Source organism: Symphalangus syndactylus, chromosome 6, assembly GCF_028878055.3.
Source record: "Symphalangus syndactylus isolate Jambi chromosome 6, NHGRI_mSymSyn1-v2.1_pri, whole genome shotgun sequence".
Classification (NCBI taxonomy): Eukaryota; Metazoa; Chordata; class Mammalia; order Primates; family Hylobatidae; genus Symphalangus; species Symphalangus syndactylus.
The window spans coordinates 122684691-122693042 of NC_072428.2; the positions used below are offsets into that span (position 1 = coordinate 122684691).

The 8352-nt window shown below is 44.6% G+C and overlaps 1 non-coding gene across 1 annotated transcript; it reads left to right on the plus strand.

Annotated features, from left to right (window-relative positions):
• Window positions 1-6844: 6844 nt before the first annotated feature.
• On the plus strand, window positions 6845-6948 carry LOC129485558 (small nucleolar RNA SNORD46). Its single transcript, XR_008658698.1, has one exon. It is a non-coding gene; the product is annotated as a small nucleolar RNA SNORD46 (small nucleolar RNA).
• The last annotated feature ends 1404 nt before the right edge of the window (window positions 6949-8352 follow it).

The following is an 8352-nucleotide window of genomic DNA, read 5'->3' on the forward strand; positions in this document are numbered from 1 at the left end:
ATGCCCCGACTCCATCTAGAAGTTCTCTTTCTTCTCTGCTCTCCTACTGCACTTTACCTATAAGTCCCTCTCAATAACTCCTTCCCCCACCCCCATTTCTACCAGTGGTCTGTAAAAGTCATAAGTTCACAGACCTTATTCTAGCCATCTTTTATTCTCCATAGTAGGTAACCCAGTGTCTCACACAACATAGGTATTTAATAAAATGTTTAAATGAATAGGAGAATGAACACATGAATTCAAGTTGGGATATCTCTACTACCAGGGAAGCAGCTATTCCACAAGGTAGCTAACTACATGGCTATAGTTGCTTAAAAGTTCTCTCTCATATTGAGTTGAAATCTGTCAATGGTAGATTTTACACTAATGGTCCCTAATGAATCACATCTGTGGAATCCATACCCTTCTGTTGTCTGCAAACTTGACCCAGGGCTTGCCCATAAAAGTCACCATAGCTAATGGGACAAACGTAATGCAAGCGGAGGCTTGATAAGTCCTGTTTTGGGGGGCTTACACTCTTGGCTTACAGCCATCACCATTAAAGGAAGCCCAAATTTTCCTCTTTGAGGATGAAAGGCCTCATGGTTCAAGGGACTCAGCTGAGCCCAGAGCCTTGCCAATCACAATGGGAGTGTAGTCATGTCAGCCCAGGAAAAACAAAACCAGCAGAAGAACCACCTAGCCAACCCACAAAATTGTGAGAAATAATAAATTGTTGTTTTAAACCACTCCATTTCCAAGGTGGCTCGTTACCCAGAAATAGAAAACTGAACCCTTACCTTCTATACTTGATTTGTAAAAGCAAGTATGAGGCCTCTTCCATGTGACAAGCTTCAAATGGCTGAAGACAGATCTCTCCCTCCTGGGTCTTCTCCAAGCTGAACACCTTTCATTCTTCAATAGATTTTTACTATTGAAAAATTTCTCCAAAGGTGCTCTGGTTTACCCTTCTCTTTTACAAGCATAGGGCTCAGCATAGTAACATATTCATCATGTTCCAGCACAGTGACCCTTAGGGACACTGTAATTCCACTTCTCCAGATGCTCTCCTTCTTCCAGGAGCCCAAGCCAGGGTCCACGTGGCCTTTCTGACATCCTCATTGTGCAATGGTGCATATTGCATGAAGGGCCATAAATCCAAGGCTTTTTCTCATGAACTGCATGAAGTCACATCTTCCAAATCCTGCACATAAAAACTTTACCATTTAAACCTACATGTGCTAAGTGCTAAGTGCGATGGTGCGCCTATAATCCCAACACTTTGGGAGGCCATGGCAGGAGAATTGCTTGAGCCTAGGAGTTCAAGACAAGCCCTGGCAACATAGCAAGACCTCATCTCTACAAAAAATTTAAAAATTAGCCATGCATGGTGGCATGTGCCTGTGGTCCCTGCTACTCAGGAAGCTGAGGTGGGAAGATCATTTGAGCCTGGGAGATGCAGGCTACAGTGAGCCATGGTCACACCACTGCATTCCAGCCTGGGCAATAGAATGAGACCCTGCCTCAAAACAAACAAACAAACAAACAAGCAAACAAACAAACAAGCAAACAAACAAGTGGGTTCCCACTAAATTGATCATAATGGTTAGGAACTTTCTAAGCCAAAATTCTAAATATAGTAATGTTTTCTCCTAACTTTCCTGATCACACTCTTCTAGAAAATCTGTTCATTCCAGCTGTTGCCACTTTTCCTCCATTGTCTCCTAGCCCACTATGTTAGTCTCCTCAGTCTGCCATGAAAAGTACCACAGACTGGGTGGCTTAAACAGCAAACATTTATTGTCTCACAGTTCTGAAGGCTGCAAGTTCCAGGTCAAGGTGCCAGCACATTCAATTTCTGGTGAGGACTCTCTTCCTGGCTTGCAGACAGCCACCTTCTCTCTGTGTCTTCACATGGCGTTTCCTTCACATGCGTAGGTGGCAGTGGGAGCAGCATGCAAAGCCCTCATCTCCAAATATCATCACGTAGAAATCAGGGCTTCAACCCATAAATTCTGGGGGATACAATTTGCAATCCATAATACCCACTATAATCAGCCTTTCAATTGGACCACTCAACTGAAACTGCCATCAATAACCTCCCATGATGACATGAGAGAATGACAGAATGACAGAGTTGGTCATTACCTCCTCCTGGGTCAAGGTTGCAAACAGAAGGGTATGGATTCCACAGATTGATTCATTGGGGACCATTAGTGTAAAATCTACCATTGAGAGATTTCAACTCAATGTGAGAGAGAACTCCTGCTTTCTTTCATTGTCTTCAGAGGAAGCCCCCTCTCGGTTTCCTCCTCCAAGGAACCATTGGCCATTCCTTCCCACTCTTTGCTGGGTCCTTGGACTTCCTCCCTTCTTTACCTACCCCCACTCTCTAAAGTCATCTGAACAGCTCCCAACATGATTTCTCAAGTCCTAACTTCTCCCCAGAATTTCAGACTCATAGATCCAATTGCCTACTAAATATCTTCATAGCACAATGGATGGCCTCAATTAAACCTATTTAAATAGAACTCTTGGTTTTCCATCACCACCCCCTCCTCCAGACTACTCCCCATCTCAATAAACAACGGCTGTATTCCCAATGTTCCTGATTGCTTAGTCCAGAATTCTTAGAATCACTGACTTCCCTCTCCATTCCATATCTGATTCCATAACAGATTCTTGCAACTCTACCTGCAAAGTACCATCAGAATCCTATTTTCATTACCTCTATCACTCAGCTAGTCTAAACCACTGCAGTCCTAATCTAGATTATTAAAATAACTGCCTAACTGGTCTCCCAGCTTTTGCCCTTGACCCTCACAGTAGCCTCCTCTGCAGGTGGCAACCAGAGTCATCACATGGGACACAGTCGATCACACCTCTCAAAAGCGGCCAGTGGCATCCTATGTCACTCAGAGTAAAATCCCAAATCATGACCATGGCCAGAATGCTCTACACGATCTAGCCTTAGCTGCCTCCCTGCCCTCACCTCCCATCATTCTTGCCCTCACTGACTCCACCCCAGCCACACATGGCTTCCTTGCTGCTGCACAAATATTCCCAGCATACTTCTGCCTCAGAGACTTTGCATCTGCTGTTCTCACTGCCCGAAAACACCCATCTCCTGAAGCTCAGTAGATGCTCCCCTTCATTTTTATATAGGTCTCCTCTCACAGACCACCTTCTTGGAGAGGCCACCTTTCTGCAGTCAGGCTGGCTCTCCATAACACTTACCCCTCCGGACACATGGGTCTGTCTCCCCCACTAGCATACAAGCTTTCCATGAGAACAGGGGGGCTTTGTTTCCTTCCCTGCTGCATGCCCAGTGCTAGAACAAAGCCCAGCTCAGCCTAGGTGTTCAACATTTGTTGAATAAATAAGTTCATTATCCCTCTTAGCCTTGGCCCATCTGCAAATTGGTCTTGCATGTGAATGACATGTGTCCGAGAAACTGATGTTTTCACGTGGTCAAAAGATACAATCAAAAATAAGCTCTGTGGTAGGAGCAGTGGCGAACACAGCCTTAAAGATAAATAATCCTAGGTGCAGACTGTGGAGCACCCTGAATGACCAGCCAGAATCTGAATTTTCTCCCCCCACAGACAATAGTCATTAAAGCTTTCCGTTTGTAAAATGATAGGAACTGTCTCATAAATAAATTTCATTAGGAACATTTTTTAAAAATATTACTTAGATCCATTTGGAAGCAACTTAACATTTTCTTTTTTCATTAATTGGCTTTGAGAACATATTGACAAGTATGGTTCATTTTGAATGGTCCCAAGTAATTCTCTGGACCAGGGCCGGGACCACCAGGTCACTTGCAAACAAATGCACGTGGCTGTGAATAAATAGATTTATGCATCTGGGTCTTCTGACCACGTTTTACACCCATAGCACATGAATTTCTTATGTAACACCTGTGCACAGCTATATATAGCATACACAGAATCTTGTTTTCATATCATACGTTTAGGCTCTTGCCAGAACTTTCTTCCTAGCAAGGGAGTCTGAGAAAAAAGGCGAAGGAACAGAGTGGAAGAGGATGAACCAATCTGGCATCAGCTGGGCCACGCACAAACCAGACTGTGATGAACTCACATGTGTACGAATACCCTGGCCCAACAGCTGCTGGCATTGACAGCTCCGTGGCAGCGGAGTGGCCGAGAGAATAGAAATCTTTTCAGCAGGAACAGGCTTGTCGTTGAAGAGTAAAGGGAGCAGTTGAGGCCATTCCGAGGATTTGTTCATGAATTTCAAGTGGATTACAGTCCCCCCACAACCATTGCAGACAGCAGCAGACAGGGTCTGCAAGGGGCTTCAGAGGAAAACTCAGAGAGCCCGCCCTGCACAGGAGACCTGGAGATTCCTGTGCTCAGGAACTGAAACCAAAATTGTTTCCTTACTGTAGCTAGGAAGTGTTGTTTACACGTAGTTTTTGCCTAATTAAATTGTACCTGTCTTTGCTTCTAATTTTCTTACCTCCTTTCCAAAGCATCAGCTAATCTTTTATCTCACGATTCAGTCTCACTCTCCCTCCCTTCTCTCCCTCGCTCCACACACTCTCTTTCTTCCCCGTCTTCCCTTCCCTTCTCTCCACTCCCTCCCACTTTCAGCCTCTCTCTCCTTCAGCTCCCCGGCTTCTCTGGGTAAGTCCCACGCTGACCTCCCCTCCCCTCATTTATCCATAGCTTATGCCGGAGCACAGATCTCTGCCCACTCCAGCAATTTCTTCCTATGCTACTGATGCATAAACACATGACTTACCATGTAAACAGTTTCTACGGAGGCTAACTACTCTGTTGACGTGCAGGCTGCAACAGCTGAGAAACCTTATGAATACTTACACACAAATAATGCACATCAGTGCTGACAAACACACAGGGGCCCAGAGGAAGGGAGCAGGTGGGCTTCGAGTTGGGCCTTGTAGACAGACTGCGAGGCGCAGAGAAGCTGTTTCTTGGCCGCGGCATGCTTGCATGAGCTATATGGTGTCTTGGCGCTGGGTCTCTCCTCTGGAAGCCGTAGTGAGGCTGGGGGCTATGGGAGGATTTCTGGGAATGCGCTCAGATCTCCATGTAACTCCCAATATTTGTTCCCCTCCCATCAGAAAAGACCTCTAGGAGCAGCACTAGGCCAGAGGGGGCAGGCAACCGGTCTGGAGCCTGCACATTTCAGGGGTTGCCATAGCAACCCCCTTCCCACACATCCCCCTGCCTCCTCACCAAATGTTTGTCTCAGAGGCACTTCGGAGGGATGGTGGTAAGCCCTCGGACCCTGCCTGGCCCCAGAATCCTGCCTACCATCCCTGCCCACACCAGTCCGGGCACAGCCAGGGCCTGCCAAGAGGAAGGAGAGCACAAAGCTTCGGTTCCAGGCAGAGCTCATGAAATAAACTGTGATTTCCCCAGCTTCGCAGGCCTGAGCAATCTAAGTGGCACTGGGGAAAGGTCATGATGTGAGGGATCTGTGATTTTGGGAATCTGGAAGGAACAGGAAGAGAGAAAACCCACACATTTTCCAACCTCTGCATTTTACAGATTAAGAAACTGAGGCCCAGAAAAAAGAAGTAGGGGCAGAACATGAACAAAAACCTTATTTGTCCACAGTCTATTTTGGTTCTCGACTTTAAATAATTTTTTTAAAAAGCTCAGTTACAGACTTTTTTTAAACTAAAGGGAATAGACGTAACTAGCTTTTTTGGAGAGTACCAGGGGTATGAACGCTAAATAGTTGCTAAAAAGACACCTGAACAGAGACTGTCCTTGATCTCTTCCTAGGCCAAAATTTAGGCTTCTAGGGGACCATTCAGGTTGTTTTTTTTTTAATTCCAGGTCACTGTTATATTAGAGCCTATGTGAATTGAGAAAACTAATTTTCTCGCCATCAGTGTATCTTTAAAATCACTGGTCGAGGAATAATAATCCTTTTATATTGGTAAAATATGTTTTATTTATTCATACATTTCAGGGTGAAAACATTATTCTTCTAATTTCAACCCTTGGGTCCAAATACAGTTCCCCTGAGAATGAGTCATCTATGACATTATAGGTGATGAATGGATGACAGAAATTTGCCCCCTTCCCTCTCCAATCATGCAGCAACTGAACTACAGAACTTATCTTCCTGGAAGAAGACATTTTCCCAAGTGGAATACAAGTTATGGGGGAATGAGAGGAGTCTTCAGGTTCATGGATGTAACATTTCCCATGCTGTGTACTTCCCCACTCGTAAAAGTTTGATTTTTAGCATCTGGCATTAAAAAAATCAATACTGCCTAAAGACACCCCTCATTCCTAATCTTTCTTTCCTTTCTTTGGTGAAAATCTTTATGGAGTATCAGTTCACATTTTTCATTAGCATTTCTTCTGGGTTTCCTCAGATTTTACGAGTGGTTAAGCAATTAGTATACTTCTTAAACCTTTAAGCAAACAAATGCTTAGAATAACACAATGTGTAGTCACTACCACGGTGACAATGAAGCCAACTGTATCATTTTCATCGGCTCATGGGAAGTGTGTACAATCAGTGTCTACAATGAGCATGTGAAAACTTAGAGCTTACATTTTACAATATGAAAAGCACTTTCCAAACATTTGCTCATTGTACCATAATCTTCTCAAGATTGGCTACACCAAGCAACTCAAACAGGTCTGTGTCTGAGTCATATCACAGCCTCAGTCCTTACCAATGCCTGGTACCTCACAAATGTCTTCTAGACTTTGTTAAGGGAATGGTGGCTTTCCCTGAACCATTCAGCAGAGATTCCAACTTAGAGGTGACAAAGTAGCTGGTGTCAGAGTGAGACACAATGCCAAGGCTGTGGCTACTGGCAGATCATGACCTTGCTTTGAAAAGGGGGTGCTGGAGTGATGAAAAAGTATCTTCAGGTGTGGCTGTGGCCACCTTGGCCATCTGTGTGTCACTTGCCAATGCAAGGACTTGTCATAGTTACACTGACTGTTAAAAAGAAACAAAGGAACAAAAAGGGAGGTGGGGTCAATACTGGGAGCTCTTTTGGGGTAGGAATAGTAGAAAAAATAGAACCTGTGGTTGCTTTAAAAAAAAATTCTGTGCCATTGTGGTTTCTCCACGGATGGCCCTTTAATTTATACGTATTAATTGTGTAATATAATCCTCCTTGTGGAACCTCGTATCTTTTTCTAATTTTTTTGGAGACAGGGTCTCACCTGTCGCCCCAGCTGGAATGCAGTGGGGTGATCCCAGCTCGCTGCCACCTTGACTTCCTGGGTCCAAGCGATCCTCCTACCTCAACCCCTCAAGTAGCTGGAACTACAGGCACATGTCACCACGCCTGGCTAATTTTTGTATTTTTTGTCCAGACAGGGTTTTGCCACATTGCCCAGGCTGGTCTCAAGCTCCTGAGCCTAAGTAATCTGCCGGCCTCAGCCTCCCAAAGAGGGAACCCTATATCTTCTTTTTAGCTATATATTTTATAAATGTCTAGACTGTACAACTTTCATGTGTATTTTTAAAGTTTGATGATGTGAGGGTCATTACCTATGGTAAATGGCCTATTTTGGTACCTCCTGTGCAGTTTTATAATTTTGCTGATTATGATAGCGTCTTATGTTGAGTCAACTACAACAAAGATAGTTGCAGGGGAAAAAAGAGAGTCACAAAGAGTTTAAGTGTCCCAGTTGGGAAATCTTTGGGATCATCTACAAGATACAGCGTGGTACCATGAGAAGATGAAGCCACAGCCGCCTCAGACCCAGCCTCGGCACTGCGGATTCCTAATGCTGCCAGTTTTGTGTTGTTGCTGTGGGCATTAAATAAAAGAGTGTGATGGTGGATTTCATGTGTCAACCTGCCTAGGCTATGGTGCCCAGCTGTTTGGTCAAACACCACTCTGAATGTTGCTGTGAATTTTTATGAGTTTTACATAATTTTCTAGATGTGATTAAATTTAATTCAGTAGACTTCGACCAAAAACAGATTACCCTCCATGATGTGCGGGAGCCCCCTTCAATCAATTGAAGGCCTTAGTAGCAAAGACTGAGGTTTCTTGAAGAAGGAAAAATTTTGCCTCAAGGATGCAACAAAATTGGGCCAGGCACAGTGGCTCATGCCTATAATCCCAGCACTTCAGAGGCTGAGATGGGAAGATTGCTTGGAGGCCAGGAGATCAGCTGGGGCAACACAGCAAGACCTCATCTCTACAAAAATTAAAAAAAAAATTAGTTGTATGTGAGCGCCTGTGGTCCCAGCTATTAGGGAGGCTGAGGCGGAAGGAGCTCTTGGACCTGGGAGGTCTAGGCTGCAGTGAGCCGTGACTGCGCCACTACACTCCAAGCTGGGTGACCGAGCAAGACCCTGTCTCAAGGAAAAAAAAAATGCAATAAAATT